The sequence below is a fragment of the Ursus americanus genome, chromosome 26 (assembly GCF_024610735.1).
Source record: "Ursus americanus isolate L20-20 chromosome 26, mUrsAme1.1.p, whole genome shotgun sequence".
In the NCBI taxonomy this organism is placed as follows: domain Eukaryota; kingdom Metazoa; phylum Chordata; class Mammalia; order Carnivora; family Ursidae; genus Ursus; species Ursus americanus.
Window position 1 is genome coordinate 22,460,260 of NC_142152.1, and position 16,954 is coordinate 22,477,213.

The 16,954-nt window shown below is 47.6% G+C and overlaps 1 protein-coding gene across 8 annotated transcripts in view; it reads left to right on the forward strand.

Moving 5' to 3' along the window:
• ADCK1 (aarF domain containing kinase 1) overlaps positions 1 to 5,278 on the forward strand; it is a 143,295-nt gene extending 138,017 nt beyond the window's left edge. For 7 of the 8 annotated variants that reach the window (XR_006781452.2, XR_015721836.1, XR_015721837.1 and 4 more), the window contains one exon: positions 4,483 to 5,278. The gene's annotated coding sequence lies outside the window, so the exon portion shown is untranslated. The remainder of the gene's footprint in view (positions 1 to 4,482) is intronic. The other variant, XM_087856157.1, reaches the window with a different exon arrangement.
• The last annotated feature ends 11,676 nt before the right edge of the window (positions 5,279 to 16,954 follow it).

The window sequence follows — 16,954 nt, forward strand, 5'->3', positions numbered from 1 at the left end:
CTGAGGGTCCAAGGCCTGAGGCCCAAGGCAACCCAATGGTATAGAGTTGGGGAGATGAGATGGAACACACAAAAGGCCCTGTGAGTTAGGAGGAAAACGAGCACTGTATGAGCTCTGGAAGCCAAGGGCAGCCAGTGTCTCAAAGAAGAGGCATGGCCATCTTTGCTAAATGTTGCTAGTAATAGACGTAAAAGAATCAAAGTTTCATGATTGGATTTGGTCATGTGGAGGTCTTTGGTGACCTGGTATGATTAAGGGCTGGGGTCTAAGCCTTGTGGCTGCAGCCATGTGACAGTGAGCTGGTGGCACAATGCATAGAAAAAGCAATCCTTGTGGCTTCTGAACACATGCAAAGAAGTTCGCTGTCACTGAATGAATGAAATGCAAACTAAAGCTACACCAAGATACCTTTCTCACCTAAGAGGTTAGTCAAACGACAGGAAGTTTAGTAACACACTGTATTGCTCAGGCTGCGAGGGAAAGAGGCACTCTCCAACATTTCCGATGGAAATGCAAATTGGTACAAACCCCATGGAAGAGTCTATCAGCCTTCAGTTCAGGGAATCAGAACCATCTTAGGTATTTCAAGCAGAAAGGGATATAATATAAGGACTCAGATGATGGTAAAAACCACTGGATGGACGGGAAGAGCAAAAGTTAGGATTAGATCACACTGCCCCAAGCTGTGATCAAGGGGTTTGGAAAGCCATTGCTGCCACCCAGAGACTAGGAAGTCACAGCTAAAGTCACAGCTGCCTTGTAGCCCTGAAGCCAGTGATAGGCTGGCTCCGGCAACACCCACAGTGGCCAGAGCCTGTGTGTGAGCTGAGATTAGAACAGATTAAGAATGGCTCCTACCCTCTTCAGTCTTTTATGTCTCACTGTGAGCACATCTCATTAGCAAAAACTAACCATATTTTATCCCAGTTGGGAAGGACATCTGGGAAATGTAGTTCCTGCATTTCTAACCCCTGTGATCTGTATCTTATCTCCCTGGGGGAGAGTAGAGGAGGGAATCAAAAAGGGTGCCAAGAGATAATAGATAGCATCTCATACGATCCAGCCCTTTGGCTTCCAGCATCCATATGTGCCCTTTTGTCCATAGTTAAATTCCCAACAGCACCAATATAACAACAACATGCTTCCATCTAAAAGAAAGCATAGCTTAAAAAAAAAATGCCTGGGTGGCTCAGTTGGTTAAGTGTCTGCCTTCGGCTCAGGTCATGATCCCAGGGTCCTAGGATCGACCTGAGATCCTAGGATCCCAGGATCCCTGCTTCTTCTTCTCCCTCTGCTCCTCCCCACTGCTTATGCGCTCTCACTCTGCTCTTTCTCTCAAACAAACAAGTACATAAATAAATAAATAAATATTTTTTAAAAAATAATGCAAACAAGTTAGACACTCTCTCTCCTAAGAGGAAAGACCCAAAGACTTGTTAGTCATGATTCCATCTCTAGCTGACATTCCTTTCCCTTCTCCTTCAGTCACAGTTTGATATTCTAAAGACTAAATTATAAGATCAGCCGCCCCTAACACTCCTTATATAAAATAATAAGGGGAAGAAGGAGGAAGAAAATACCTAAGAAAGCAAGGAAGAATATATATGCATATTTGCATATTTACTATATTTTGGGTATTATAACTTCCTTCCTCTGCCATCTATCCCTTGTTCCTTTTGCCCTCAGCCAGCGTTCAGCTATCCGGGGTACTCTCTCTGGTGGAATAACCCCAGCCTTCCTTCCTGAAGAATGTACTCTCTTGGTGGTTCTTCCTGTATTTGGTTATTGTAGTTTTCCATTAACGTTTCCTAATGGATATAGAGGTGCAAGTAGGCACCCCAAAGAATCCTGTGGTTCCAGACATATGCCTTTCAGGTCCCCGCTGAGTAGTATCAGTCTTATTTTCCCCCAACAGCCAAGATCAGTCAGAACCTAATCCCACCAGCAACTTTAATGAGGTTAGACGAGGACCCCGGGCTCCAGATGACAATGTAGCCTGCTGATACCTTGATTTGAGCCTTGTGATACCTGGAGCAGAGAACCTGGCGATGCCATGCCTGACTTCCCACCTACAGAACTGTGAGCTAATAGGTAGGTGTTGCTTGAAGCCTCCAAGTTTGTAGTAATTTGTCGCACAGCAATAGAAAACTAATGCACATTCAGAGATCAGAAAGCTACAGGAACCCAGTGTTCAAAATTAGTATCATTAATAGTGGAACAACTAGACATTACCCGAGGATGTGATAAGAAGTTCAATAGGAAGTTCCCAGCAGCACTTTATTTATTTATTTTTTTAAAAAAGATTTTTAAATTTATTTATTTGACAGAGAGAGACAGCCAGCGAGAGAGGGAACACAAGCAGGGGTAGTAGGAGAGGAAGCAGGCTCCCAGCGGAGGAGCCTGATGTGGGGCTCGATCCCATAACGCCGGGATCACGCCCTGAGCCGAAGGCAGACGCTTAACGACTGAGCCACTCAGGCACCCCCACAGCATCACTTTAAAGTATTTTGACCAGTGGTGTTAAATCTGAATCAAACCAAGCTTTTAGATGACATGACTGTTTGTATCTGTCAAAACGCACAGAACGGTAAAGTAAAAAGGATGATGTTTACTGTATATAAATTATACCTCAATAAATCTGGCTGAAAAAACCCCCCAAGTCTTTAGATCTACCTCATTTTGCAGGAAATACTAGGAATAACGAAATGACAGAGTAAGGAAATAGACGTATTTAGAATGTGGGACATTCAACATCACAGCTGGCCTGATCTCTTCAAAGAGTCAATGTTGTGAGTCTTAAGACGAGACTTAAGAGGCGTTAACAAACAAATACATTGCATGAAACCTATTGGATCCTGCTTTCAAAGAAATAGCTATAAAATATATCTTTAGGGCAACCATAGAAATTTGAATATGAAGTGACTTTTAGGTGATATTAGGGAATTATTGCTACTTTTGTTAGGGATATTATTGGTCTTGTTAATTGAAAAAGCATCCCTACTCTTTGGAGAGATGTGTTTAGGGGTGAATTGTTACGATCTTTTTAATTTACCATGAAATGATTCAATTATGAAGCAAAAAAAATGGCAAAATTTTAATGATGGCTGCAACTGGGTGGGTAGTACATAGGTGTTCATTGTGTTCTTTGCTTTCCTGCATGTGTGAAATTAGAATGGAAATTACGTTGAAACAAACAAACAAACAGCAGATGAAAGCTGCTGCTGGGCTTGCACAGCTGCCCTCTACAGCCCGTAGACCCAAAGTGGTTGATGGATGGAATCGCAGAACGTGGAGCCTAATAGCCATTGCAAAACCTCGTATCTGCTGACAGGGGCACCTCAGCACCTGCCACTGGCAAAGAAAGAAGGGCCTCTGCCTCCCTTCTGTTTTCCAGATCACGTGTATGTGATTGACAGGTCTGAATCCAGAACCTTGCTGGCCAGGGGCATTGTACCATGCAGGTAAAGGAGCTGAACCTTCGGAGCCCTTCACTTGCGTGGGCATTGCCCCAGGAGAGCCCTGGCGTGTTCGTGTGATCAGGTGCTCTTGTAACCTCTTTGCAGAAGTAAGATGTTTCAACCATACATGGTTCAGAGTGTTGTCTGTTTCTACTCTGATTTCCCTTGTGTCACACTTTCCCTTGGGTTGGCTGGTATTGGAATGGCCGTGGGAATTGAGGGGATCAAGCTAGGAGGAAGTTGAACTGGGGATGCATTTAGTTGGTGTTTAAGTGAATAAGCTTCTGCAGTTTGCTGTCATTTGCTAGTCATCCTGCTGTGGGAACGGCTTCCATGCCTACCCCCTACTGCTCACTGTCAGCTCCTCTGGCTTTGCAATACCAACGTGCAGGGCCAGGAGTCACATCACAACGTGAACGTGTCCTATGCCCAGCATCAGAAGTATTTGGGTAGCAGAAGAGAAAAAGAGGTTAAAATGTATGGAGCAGAAGCTAGTTTGTGGAATATTCTCCCACTTATAAAATGTATAAAGTTGTATTTGGAGAATTTGGTACTCACGGATGCCAGGTAAGACGGGGGCTTTCTCTTACTGGATGCATGCTCAGTAACTTAGCTTATACATTTATAAACACACCGGATATTTTTTTGATGGGCATTGGAAATCATAGACTTGATCAGAATTCCTTTATTTGTAGGGCAAAATCTGCAGTAGTACTACAAATAGTATGTCTCACATGTTTTATGCATTTTAACTATCTACAATAATAATAAATTTTAATGAGCCATGCTGAAGGGAAAATTCAATTATCTTTTTATTTATTTTCCAGAAGGTATTACAAAATATTGTTCTGTGATAAAGTGATCAAAGATCATGTGGCCAGAAAAAGGAGGGAAAAAACCTATTATAAAGATAGAGTGGGCAGTTGAGTAGTTACATTATTACTTTTCCCAGATGTCATGTTTGTGTTATTTTGGCTTTTAAGAACTTATATATATTATATTATGATTTTTTCTCACTCTATAGGTATTTGTAATTTTGTGTTCTTTTACTGAAAGAAGGCCTCTATGGTCAACAGAGGACGGAAGAGCAGAAAGATAGAATGCTGGGCCCTCTTGACACTTGGAAGCCCACGGAAGCTCTGGAAGGCCCACTGCCAGACTCATTGTATTTGAGGGAGAAATAAATCTCTGTCTTGTTTAAATGACCATTATTTTGGCTTTTCTGTTACGAGCCACCAAACAGAATCTGACCTGCTATGCCCTTTGACTCAGCAGTTCTGCTTCCAGGAATTTATCCTACAGATGGACTGGCACATATACAAGAGGATGCATGGTCAAGGTCATTCATTGTAGCAGAAGATGGCAAACAATCTGTATGTCCATCAATGAAGACTGGTCGAATAAATTATGTGCATCCATACAGTGAAATAGTAAGCATCATATATTAGCAGGAAGCTTGTCATAGCGATACGAAATGATCTCTAAGCTGTATAGTTAAGAGAAAAAAATAAGTGCAGAACAGTGTAAATACTGTGCTATTATTTGTGTAAAATACACACACACACACATACACATATATGTATTGATTTAAGGGCCACTGGTTCCTGTGCAGGCAACTAAGTGGCTGAGGACAGGAGTCCGAGGGAGACTTTTCACTGTGTTCTTTTTGAATGATCATTGTGAACTTTGATCTGTTTTAGAAGAAATAAAAATTAAAACTAGAAAACATTCTTATATTTAATACCTGTGTAATAAAACATATTGTTTGTTTAAAAAAAACTCTTTTCGGATTGAAAAATAAATAAATAAAAGTCCCTTAAGTCACCCATAAATCGAGATGCCGTATTCCTGAATCGTTCAGGACAGTATCAGTTTATCCTTCTTGTTCTGGTGTAATTATCAACATCGCTTGACTTCACTCTCGGGGGTGTCCTGGTTTGATAAACTCTCTGGGGAACTTACAAAGTATATCGCTGCCCACAGGCTGTCCAGCCCACTACACGAATCATGGTGAGCACTGCGGTATGTACAGAATTGTCAAATCACTGTGTTGTACACCTGAAACTAACACAACATTTATGTCAACTGTACTGCAACAATAAGTATATTAAACAAAAGAAAAAAAGAAGTCCAGCCCAGCCCGTGATGACCCTGATGCTGCTTCTGTGGCTGATGACCAGATGAAGTGGTTGGCTTGAGTTTAGGGCTCTTGAGTGAAGAAAAATGTGGCTTTTTAATCATGAACGAGTATCAGTCAAACAGGCAGTGATCACACCAAGAGAGATAACAGGAAGGGGAATACACAGAAGGTACACTCGTTTCACATCCCACCTCAAGCCCATGCTTGGGCATTGCTCACTGCGGGTAATGGTGGATGAACCATTGTGTTATTTGTCTGATTTTCTCTCTCTTTTTTTTGCTGTATAATTGCACACAAATAGTACATGTATGCATAGTGACTCAGCTCTGTAGAACTTAACCGCACCGTGTTTGCAATCGGCCTCGATGTCCTAGACTGTGAGCTTTTTGAGGGCAGAGACCATGTCTGATTTCTCCTTGTGTCCAGCACACAATCATCCTCGTTGAATGCTGAATGAATGAATGAACTCTGCAGAGACCCACACTGACATCTGGTGCTCTCTTCTCCACAGATCCTGGTTGTCCTGTCTTGAAGACTATTATCTTTATGAAGGCAGGAACTAGATTTACTTGAGTCAACCTTGGAACCTCAGTGCAGGTCACTGATATATGATGAGTGCTAATTCATGTCAGTGTATGCCTAATAGAGAGTAAGTACTAATAAATAACAGTTTGATGAATGAATGAATGAATGAATGAACGAATGAATGGTTTTTGCACCAGTCACCTAAGGACCAATCTCTATACTGATCATTCCCATCACTGGTGCTACGGAATGCATGTCTCTGACCCTTCCAAATGCATATGTTGAAGCCCTGTCCCCCAGTGTGGTGGCATTTGGAACTGGCATCTTTGGGAGGTAGTTAGAGTTAGAGGAGGTCATGAGGGTGAGGCCCTCATGACGGGATTGGTGGCTTGATAAGAAGAGAAGGAGAAAGAGAGAGAGATGTCTCTCTTTCTCTCCACTTGCACACACCAAGGAAAGGCCACGTGAGGACATGGCAAGGAGGTGGTTGTCTGCAAGCCAGAAAGAGAGTCCTCATCAACCCAGCCTACTGGCACCTTGATCTTGAAGTTCCCAAGCTTCTAGAACTCTGAGAAACAAAAGTCTGTTGTGTAAGCCTCTCTGTGGCATTTTGTACGGCAGCCGAGCCGACTGAAGCAGGTGGGCCCTTGGCCCTGGGAGAGTTCTGGCCCTGGACCAGACAGTTCTTTCCCGCTCCTGGAGGAAGAGTTCATGGAAGACTCAGGGTTTGGAGACCTTCTTGAATGAAGACAGGGAGCATCTTACAAGCTGTCACAGCTTCCTATTGTCTCTGCAAAGTGCCCTTCTGAGCCTGCAGTTTCTTTAGAGCCTCTTCTCTTAGCTGTTGTGTTCATGATGGATGATACTCCCGTGTCAGGGAGTATAGTCCCCTGGGGATACTCCAGTTTTGATACAGTCTAAAAAAAGACCCGGGAGAAAGTAAAGTGCTGTGATAATCCCTAAAGGCCACATTACTAATAATACAGCGGTCCTAATTTTTCACTTGGATTGTGCCATGTTCACAGTGGGTTGTGAGTTAGGCAGGTACCAGTGAACGGATTGTCGTGCCATCCTCTCTCTTCCCCGCAAGAATACCTATCAAATTCAAGTGACCGTGATGTGGTTTTAGGGAAGATCCCGAATTTACTCCAATTTTCCCAAACATACTTAATCCACACATTTTAGTATTTTCACTGCTAGTAGTGACAGATTACCTTACAGCTGATTGAGACATCCTAAGGTAGGGAAGCAGTGATTCCTTTGTTTTAGGATTGTCTCCTTCTGCCTCCACTTTAAAACTGTGCATGCTCTTGAAGGATGACACATCCCTAACTCCCTAGCCACTTCTCTCTATAACGGTGGAGTGGTGTCAGGTGTATGTGGCCGGGGGGAGGTGAGGGGACGTGGGGTAGGGCTGTTGGAAAGGGGTGGTTGGGGCAGAGAAGGGGGCTGAAGTCTCCCAAGCCTCACATTTTGCTTTGGGCCCCAGAACAAAGCTCAGAGGCAGGCATAGGGTCGGTTTGGTGGTGGGAGGAAGCTGAGAGCTTGGAGTTGAATGGACCTGGGCTTGAGTTCCTGATCTATCACTTAATAGTTGCGTGGCCTTGGAAAAGTCACTTGACTTCACCGAGCCTCAGTTTCTTTACAAGTAAATGGGGTTGATGATAAAGCTCTCTACTTCATACAATTGTTATATTAAAACCGATATAATGCTTAACATAGGTCTTGGCACATCAAAAGCCTTTAGTAAATGTGAGCTATTATTTTTTTCTGTATGTTGCTTATTCTTCTGATATATTGAAGACCAAGTATAAAAGGATTTTAGTTGGGACGTTACCCAGTTGTCACTGACAATTTGCTTTTCAGCTTGGGATGAGGTTTATTCCTAGAACAAAACCCAAAATGCGTGGGCCGAGCCTGGTAAGTGTCCATCGGGGAGGCTCGCCTTTATTGTCTGAGTCACGTCTGCATGCACGGAGCCCCTGGGGGCACTGAGCTTCTTTGAGGAGGCCTGAACATGCAAGAATGAAGCAAGAGTTCAATCTTGGGAAAGGTTGTTGGAATCCAAAGCACGGGTTCTAGAAAGGTGGAGTCTGGGTGGTCTCAGAGCAGTCCTTCGGTGGGAGAAAGGCAGTGTGGGAGAGCCGGGCTACCAGGAGAGGGGTATGACCATCCCACGCATCACTGATTACTGATATATAGCCTGGACACTGTGTCTCCTGGACGGTGAGCTGCTCGTGGTTGAGGGCATGCTGTGGGAAACTGTACCTACAGCCTGGACCGGGCCAGCCTGGGGCTCAGATCCTAACAAGCAACGGGCAGTGAGTTCAGCATCGGGAGGCTTGGCACTAATCATAGGCCCTTCACTAGGCCAAGGCGCCTCTCTGGGTCTTGGTTTTCTTTCTTTTCTTTTCTTTTCTTTTCTTTTCTTTTCTTTTCTTTTCTTTTCTTTTCTTTTCTTTTCTTTTCTTTTCTTTTCTTTTCTTTTCTTTCTTTTTCCGACTGAGCCACACAGGCGCCCTTGGGTCTTGGTTTTCTGACCTGGGAAATGAGAGGGTAGATGTTCCCTGAGATACCTTCCATTGCTGCCTCTCTGTGGCTGGGAGATGGCGAAGGAGGAATAATCGGTTCAGGGTTGGCAGCTGCCTTTTCTGCATCTCACGGTGTATCCGCCTTGCTGCTCTCCCTGGGCCCCCGCGGACATTCTGGCTGCTACCTGATGGTGCAGACCTCCACAGTTTGTGGGCATCTCAGTCACCAGTACTGGTTACTGTGAAAATTTTCTCTTCATCTGCCTCTCCCTGCACATCCACGAGGATGAGTTTCTTATTTCTCTGCTTGCCTTTCATTCATGCCAGTGGCGCCATTAGGTCATTCATGCCCACAGTCCCTCATTCGTTTATTGGCTCATTCACTAGGTACCAGGCACAGTGCTAAGGGCAGAGGATACATTGAGAGAGCAGTGGGCATTGTCTTGTGCTTGTGGAGTGAGCATGATGTCGGGAGAGACAAATCTGGTGACAGGTGTAATGAGAAAGGACAAGCTCTGCACAGGGAGGGGCAGGGAGAGTTGATGGGGAAAGGGGGCAGAAAGATCTCTTTGAGGATGGGCCATCTGAGCTGAGACTTGAATGGTAAGTAGGAGTGAGAGAAGAGAAGGAAGCAGGTGTACGTGTTGGGGAAGGAGGGGAAAGGGGGTACAGGAGGAGTGAGGTCAGCTCCATGAGGGCAAGGATTCCTGACCCTTGTTCACGGCTCTATCCCAAAGTCTTAAGTGGTAGGCCCTCAATGAATAGTTGTTGAATGAAAGAATAAATTGAGCCACACAGGTGAAGTGAAGCTTTTGTGGCAGAAAGAGGCTGAAAGGAGGGGAGTGTCCCTGCATTGCACGAAGAAGTGAGAGGAGAAGTCTGGGCGGGTAGGAGGCTCACCCAGTCTGGATTCTCCCAGAAGCAGATGCTGAGACAGGGATTTGGGTGTATGTAGCCTTTATTTGGGAAGCACGTCTGAGGGAACGGGGGACTGAGAAGAAAAGAGAGAAAAGCCAATAAATACAGGGGGGCTTGATGATGGGGCCTGGGAGGAGGGGCTGAATTTCCTGGGGACCCCTGAGGAGTCTGGTGGACCCTGCCTTCCCAGGCTGTGGGGGTGGGTATTTATCGGGGAGTCTGGCTCTCACTGGCTCTCACTGGCTCTCCCTGGGCGTGAAATCCCTGGCATGGCGGCTGCCCTGCCCCAGGGTGTGCTATGGACAGAAGGCCTCAGGCAGCGAGCTGCCACCCCCCACCCTAGCTGCAGGGGAGCCTGCACAAGGTCGACTGGGTCTGGGGTGTGCTGAAGAGGGAACGCAGGGCTCCCAAGGACAGAGGGTGCTTGCTTTGAGGATGGTGGTGGCATTGCATGTGGGGAGAAGCCGGCAAACCTGAGGTCCTCTTCGGACGTGGAAAGTGATTACCAGTAGAGAGCCAAGGCTCTTTCTTTCTTCCCCTCTCCCTCTTTCATTCCACAAATGCGGATTGTTGCCGTCTGGCTTCCTGGCAAGCGACTCGGAGGCTAAGTTTGTGGAGCAGGCTGTTTAAGGATCGTCCTTGGGTCACACCTGTGGAAAGGAGGGAAGCGATGCTGGAATGGGGCAAAGGGAGGACCATCCGTGGCCGTGGCCAAGGCCAACCCCACGGGCGCTTTGGAGCTACACCTGCCCTCTGCCGCTGCCCTGGATGGGGCCCAGAACTGCACCTGCCTCAGCCCAGGGATGGGGGCCCACCTGGGAAAGGCCTGGGTGACTGTGGGCCAGGCAGCCCTCGTCAGCTGAGGCGATGCTTTCACAGTGTCCCTCGCAGTTCCCAAGAGTCTCGCGTGTCAGGTATGGCCATAGCTTTGGGGGCTGCAGCGGTGAATGAGAAAGAACGGATCAAGGGAGAGGCAGAAACGAGCAAACATATATAATATCAAACAGTCAGAAGTGCAAAGCGGAAAACAAACGGGGTGAGCTGAGGATGGCTGGGCCAGGAGGGTGAAGGTGGGGATGGAGGCGATGCACTCTTGGGAGAGGAAAGCTACCTGACCTTGACGCTTTAGGGGCAGGCAGCCTCTCCCTGCAGCTGCCAGCCGTCCATCTCTCTGCCACAGTTCCTGCCTCTTTGCACGGGGTAGGGGCACCACCCCCTCCCCCGTGGGAAATTTGCCCTGGGACCCGCTGCTTTCTTGTCAGTGGGCAGCCTGGGGTTTTAGGAGTTGGGGGATGGGATTGGCAGCTTTCTCACTACTGCTGCTGCCTTCCACCTGGAACAGCTGGCACAGCCTCGGGCCTGATCATTATTAGCCCAGGGAGGGGGGTAGATTGGCAGAATGCACACCTGGGCCCCAGCCAGGGCTGTCGCTGTGTGTGTGTGTGTGTGTGTGTGTGTCCCCGTCCTCACGCGTGTCCTTGGCCCACCTCACCTGGGCAGGTGCCTGCAGGGGACCGATCCCCTGCCCCCTATTGGGGGCCAGGGATGGGGGAGGCACCCCCAGCCAGCCCAGTTCCACCTGCTGCCCTACCCCCACCAGGCCCTTGGGTTAGCAGAGGAAGGTCGAGCTGTGCAGCCAGCCGCGGGGGGAGTCGGGGCCGCGCTTGTCTGCGCGGTCACGGATTATTAGGGTCGCGTTGGCGGGCGCAGCCTCCGCCTGGGCAAGGGCGCGACGACTTGCTGACTGGCCTCCCAGGGGCGGGGGGGCGCCAGTCCTCGGGCGCAGCAGGCCTGGGGGTCGTGTCGCCTCTCCCGGCAGGGGAGGGTGCCGTCTAGGAGGGTCGGGAGCGGGGTCCCGGGAGCCGAGGGCGCCAAGGGCCGGGGAGAGGAGCTCTGGCCGGGTTTCCCGTCGGAAGCCCCCGCCACTGCCCGCGCCACACCCCGAATTGGCAACCAGCCCCTCTGTTTCTGACACGTCGGGTCGGCTTCTGGTGACGGCAGAAATGAGCAGTGGCATGGTTGGGTGAAGACTTTTGGAAGATCCAGCCCTTGCCCACATTAGGAAATAAAAACAGCGCTGACTCGTAAAATAAAGGTAGGGAAGACAAAGGAAGTTTTAACTTTTGGTGCGGGTGTTCGTGGTGGTGGCGAGCAGTGCTGCTGCCGTCCAAGCCGGGGCTCCTAAACAGCTCTGGGTTGAGGGCTTCCTCCTCCTCTTCTCCCTTCGCTGACTTCCTTGGGGCTGGGCTGGCAGAGGCCACTGGGACTTTTTAGTGTTGCCGCACTTACCAAATAAAAGTACCAGTTAAATTTGAATTTCAGATAAAGGAACTTTTTTTTTAAAGTGTAAGTATGTCTTATGCATGATTTGTGAAATGCTTATGTAAAATAATTCATTATCTGAAAATTGACAGATTTATAAAGTTTAAGTATGTCCCAAATAATACATGGGACATACTTACACTAAAAATTGGTCATTTATCTGAATGTTACCAGAAATTAAAATTTAATTGACATTCTGGATTTCATCTGGCAACCCTTCTTGAGGGTCACATATCCCGTGTCCTATCATGTCCAGGAAACCAGGAAGGATGGACAGGGCCTTCAGAGCGTTTGGACCCTACCCGGCCCTACTCCCAGCATTGTGAGAGCTCCCTAAGCTGCTTCTGAGTTCAGGCTCTGGCTCAGAAGTGGGTTGTGGGTGTTGAATTAGGAACCGGAAGACCTGGGCTCTGAGTCCCTGCCCTTCCAACGCTGAGTTAGGCACAGTTAGCCTCTCTGAGACTGACTTCTGCAGCTTTAAGTGGGTATAAGAGCAGGTGTATAGGCTGCCAGGTGAACGTGGGGCTGGTGGATCATCTGTCCTCGCACAGAGAGCAGGCGTCTCAAACTCAGATGCCTATGGGGGCTGCTGGGTTGGAGGGGGTTGGTAAATGAAATAAGAACAGTTCCCCAAAGGTGCTAATCCGTGGAGGGGGATAGGGGGCAACTGTGATCTCGCTCCAGCTGGTTATTGTCACATGGTAAAGTGAGGTCAGATCTTACCATTTTTCCAAACAATCTAGATATCTGGATTTTTACACAAAACTAATTAATATTATTCTTTAAACATTTTTTTAAAAGGATTTTATTTTTTGAGAGAGAACGAGCACGCAGGGGGGAGGGGCAGAGGGAGAGGGAGAGAGAGAACCTCCAACAGAAGTCCCCGCTGAGCATGGAGACTGACAGACACAGCTGACCCTGAGATCATGACCTGAGCAGAAATCAGGAGTCAGATGCTTAACCCACTGAGCCACCCAGAACCCCCCTTCTTTAAACATTTTAAACACTGTGTAGCCGTAACTAACACATGAAGCCTTATGGTTACATAATGCTTACCATGCACCAGATGTTGTTCTAAGAGCTTCGTGTGTATTAATTCATCCAGTCACCCTAGGAGGCAGATATTATTATGATCCCCGTCTTACCAGTGAAGAAATGGAGGCAGAGCGGCCAAGAACGGATGCCATATTTGGTCTGAAGGCGGTCAGTTCGTGATCTTTGAAGAGTGTTCCTTTCTGCGCTTGCTAGCACTAGTTATACTGAGCTATGCGGAGGGCAGCCTGGTGGCTGAAAGCACCAGCTTAGGAGTGAGAGAGACGAGGGTTCAAGGCCCCACTCTTCATCCTCTCAGTAGCTGTGCTGTGGTGTGCTGGGAAATGCCTAACAGTGGGCTCTCCAAGGTGTTTGCCCATTTCTGTGGTGTAAATACTCTCACCACTGCTGACCTGAAGCTACCGTGGAATATCTGGTGCTGTCATGGAATGTTCTGTTAGGGAGAGAGGTACGCAGTCAGCTCCGTTGCACTACTGCTATGTGACCTTAGACAAGCCAATCCATATCTGCAGGCTCCTTGCCGGTGCCATTGAAATCAGAATGCCTACCTGTCCATGTGAGAAGTGAAGAGGTGAAGAAATTATGGGGAGTGATGTGCTTGTGCTAAGCCTGGCTTTTGTTATTGTGATTACTTCCCGATGTGAACCCTTCTCATTTGTCACCAGGTTTTGGCCTCATGCTCAGGTTTACAGTAGGTGCTTAGCAAATGTTGAATGACTTGTTTTCCTTATGCTCTTCACTTACGAACATCCTCCTTCTTGCTCAAGTCCAAGTCAGTTCCACTTCTTCCATGATGCCCTGGTCATTGCTCTTACCCCCCTGACTCCTTCCCTGCTTTAAATTTTTCCAGTTAAGGTGAGGGGAGGTCTCTGACCCAGGAGTTGCGGACCCTGGGCATGGGCGCCCCCTTGTGGCAAGGAGCGGCAGCAACCTCTAGGGGGCAGCAGGCTGGCCTGGTTGCAAACCCTAACACGGGAAATCTTGCACATTTTCTGGCCCTGAATTTCTCTGCCTCTAGAAGAATCACGGTGGTAACCCTTTTCCTGTGCCCCAGGTGGCTGAGGGGCAGATATGTGCCCACTGAAAGGAAAACGCTTTCCAAGTTAATTCATCACATTATTTGGATAACAACTCCTCCAGTCTCTCTGTGCTTTCAGTTTTGCCATCTGTAGAATGGAAATAATAACGGTTGCGATCTCATAGGGTCTTTGTGAGGATTAAATGAGTTAGTGTACATTAAATTAGATTGGGCCTGCCATATATTACACGTTACATATGTTTATGCTATTCTTATAAATAAAAATAATATCATAGATTATAAAAATAAATAATATTATAAATAATACAAATATTATTCTTACAAATAAAAAATAATATCATAAATACCATAAATAATAAGCTGTCAGTTTCCCTTTCAGGAGTCTGAGGGGTTCTTTTGAGTGGATTCTGCTGGTGTTTCCTCCTTGCTGGATGCTCAGAACCCAGGGTCGCTGGGGGCCTGAATTTCTCTTTCCCCACACCCCAGCCCATGCAGACCCCTGTGGACAGGCACACCTCACACACATTGACTCCTGAGAACTTAGAGACATAGCAGTGGGCTGGAACCCTCTCTGTGACAGTGACCTCCATCCTACCTCTCCCATTTAGCCAAAAATAATTTTTAAACCCAAAGGAGGCCCTAGGCCTGGACTGGACTGGTGCTGATCTCAGAGGAGATGATATAAATATCAGGAAGTCTGGACTGGGGTCGAAACCTGATTTTGCCTGAGTGCTCTCGGACGAGTTACTCAGCCATTCTGAGCCTCAGTGTTCTCATCTGTGAAATGGAGGGTCTCAACTTGATCTCTGAACGTTCTTTCCATCTCTAGAACACTGTTCCTTGGTCTTTTTCCTCTTCTGGTTGTGGAGGTCAGAAGGGATGGAGGAAGCTGGAGTTGTCTGGAGTTGTAAGGACTCCTTCTTTGGCTTCCGCTCACCCAGGATGGCAGCATATGACCAGAGCAAATCTGCTGAGTAACAGGGAGGGCCTCAGTCCGTTTGTGAGGAGCAGAGAAGAGTCCTGGTGGGTGAGAGCTCATGGCCAGAGAAGGGAGATGGTAGTGGAAGACGAAGGAGCTTCTGGCATATACTGTGGTGCCCATGCAGGCCATCAGCAACTTTGTGGTTTGCTCTGCATTCTTTCCTTTGGGAAACTGTCACCCCTCCCCCCCCCCCCCGCCCCCCAATACCTGTGTTTCAGGTGAGGCTGTTAACCATGGAGCTCTGCCAGTCCCCGACCAGCAGTGGGAGCTCTGCCAGTCCCCGACCAGCAGTGGGGTTATGACCCAAGCTGGGGAAAATGAATCATTTTCAAGGACCAGCAGGGATGGTGAGGGAGAGGGGGGCAGGCTCCTTTCTCTGTCATCGCTGGCTGTGTGAACGAGGTAAGCCTGGAGCTACTTGGACCATCTTTGTTGCCACGTGGAGAGAGCCTGCCTGAAAATGGAGCAAACTCAGGGGCAAGCAACATAGAAGCAGACGGTCCTAGTGACAAAATTTGAGCTCCTGGATACAGCCACGCCTAAAGCCAGTCTCCTACCCTTCGATTTCCTATATATTCGTACCAGTAAATTCCTCCTTTTTATTATTCCAAGTTGAGTTGGATTTCTATTGATGATCCTTGACAGAGTCCTGGAAAATACAGTGTCTGATAAATGTAGTAGCACTTCAGGATGATAGGCTTGCTACTCAAAATGGTCCGAGGACCAGCAGCGTGGGCATCCCCCAGGAGCCTGTTAGAAGGAATGCAGAATCTCAGGCCCATCTCAGATCTAGCGAATCGGAATCTGATTTTCACTAGCTCCCAGGATATTCACGTACCCGTGGATGTGTGGCTGTCTGCTCCAGCTACACACTAGGAAGTCTGAGTACCCAAGCCAGACCCCAGACCAGGTAAATCAGAATCTCCGGGGGGGCAGACCCTGGCACTGACATTTTTGGAAGCTCTCCAGGTGATAACAATGTGCAGCCAAGGTTGAGAAAACCTGCTCTGCTCTGATTTGCTTGGTGGGAACAAAAAAGTCTCATGCTTCGTGATTTGGCCTGGAACAGAAGCCTGCGTTTGTGGAGGGCATAGCAAAGGGACTCCTTGGTAGTGATGGGGATCCTTTTGGAATGACATAGGAGCTTCCCTTGTTAAGCAGAGGGGCCAGCCTGGGCTGTCCCCAGGCACCCCAAGGGGATTTACCAAATCTGGAGAGACTTTCTTTTTCTGTCACCCCAAAATGTCCTTTTCCCTGCATTCATAACATAGGACTCCGTGAAAAATCTCTTAAGCTTTCGAAAATTCAGGTTCCTCTGATCTAGGGACTTGAACGTAAGTACAACCTGAATCCCAAACCGAACACAAATTTTTTTTTTTTTAAAGATTTTATTTATTTATTCGACAGAGATAGAGACAGCCAGCGAGAGAGGGAACACAAGCAGGGGGAGTGGGAGAGGAAGAAGCAGGCTCACAGCAGAGGAGCCTGACGTGGGGCTCGATCCCATAACGCCGCGATCACGCCCTGAGCCGAAGGCAGACGCCCAACCGCTGTGCCACCCAGGCGCCCCACAAATATTATTTTTTATTCCAACTGTGAACTACCCCCAAAGTACGTTTCGAGTTTTCATTTTCCTTCTCAAAATCATTATTGTGGTGAATCAGTTCACACTGGAACTAATCCAGAAGCTTTCTAAAGCCAGTCCGACTGGAAGAAAATAGGGATATCAAAATATTCTCTGAATTGAACCTGAGGGAAATTCTTTGCGTTGGAGACATCACTCCGACTGGTCGCTGTGGGAATTTGGCCTGTGGCCTCATCTTTCCAGTGACTAGTCGGAGGCCGTGTTCTCCTGCCTTTCCATCTCTCTCTGAGTGAGGACCTTGCCAGGACCCTTGGGGCACCTGTGACCAATTATGGATAGGTCCAGGTGGCGTCATTAGGATGTTAGCAGGTGGCAGTGGTCTGTGTGCTTGGAAAAATGAG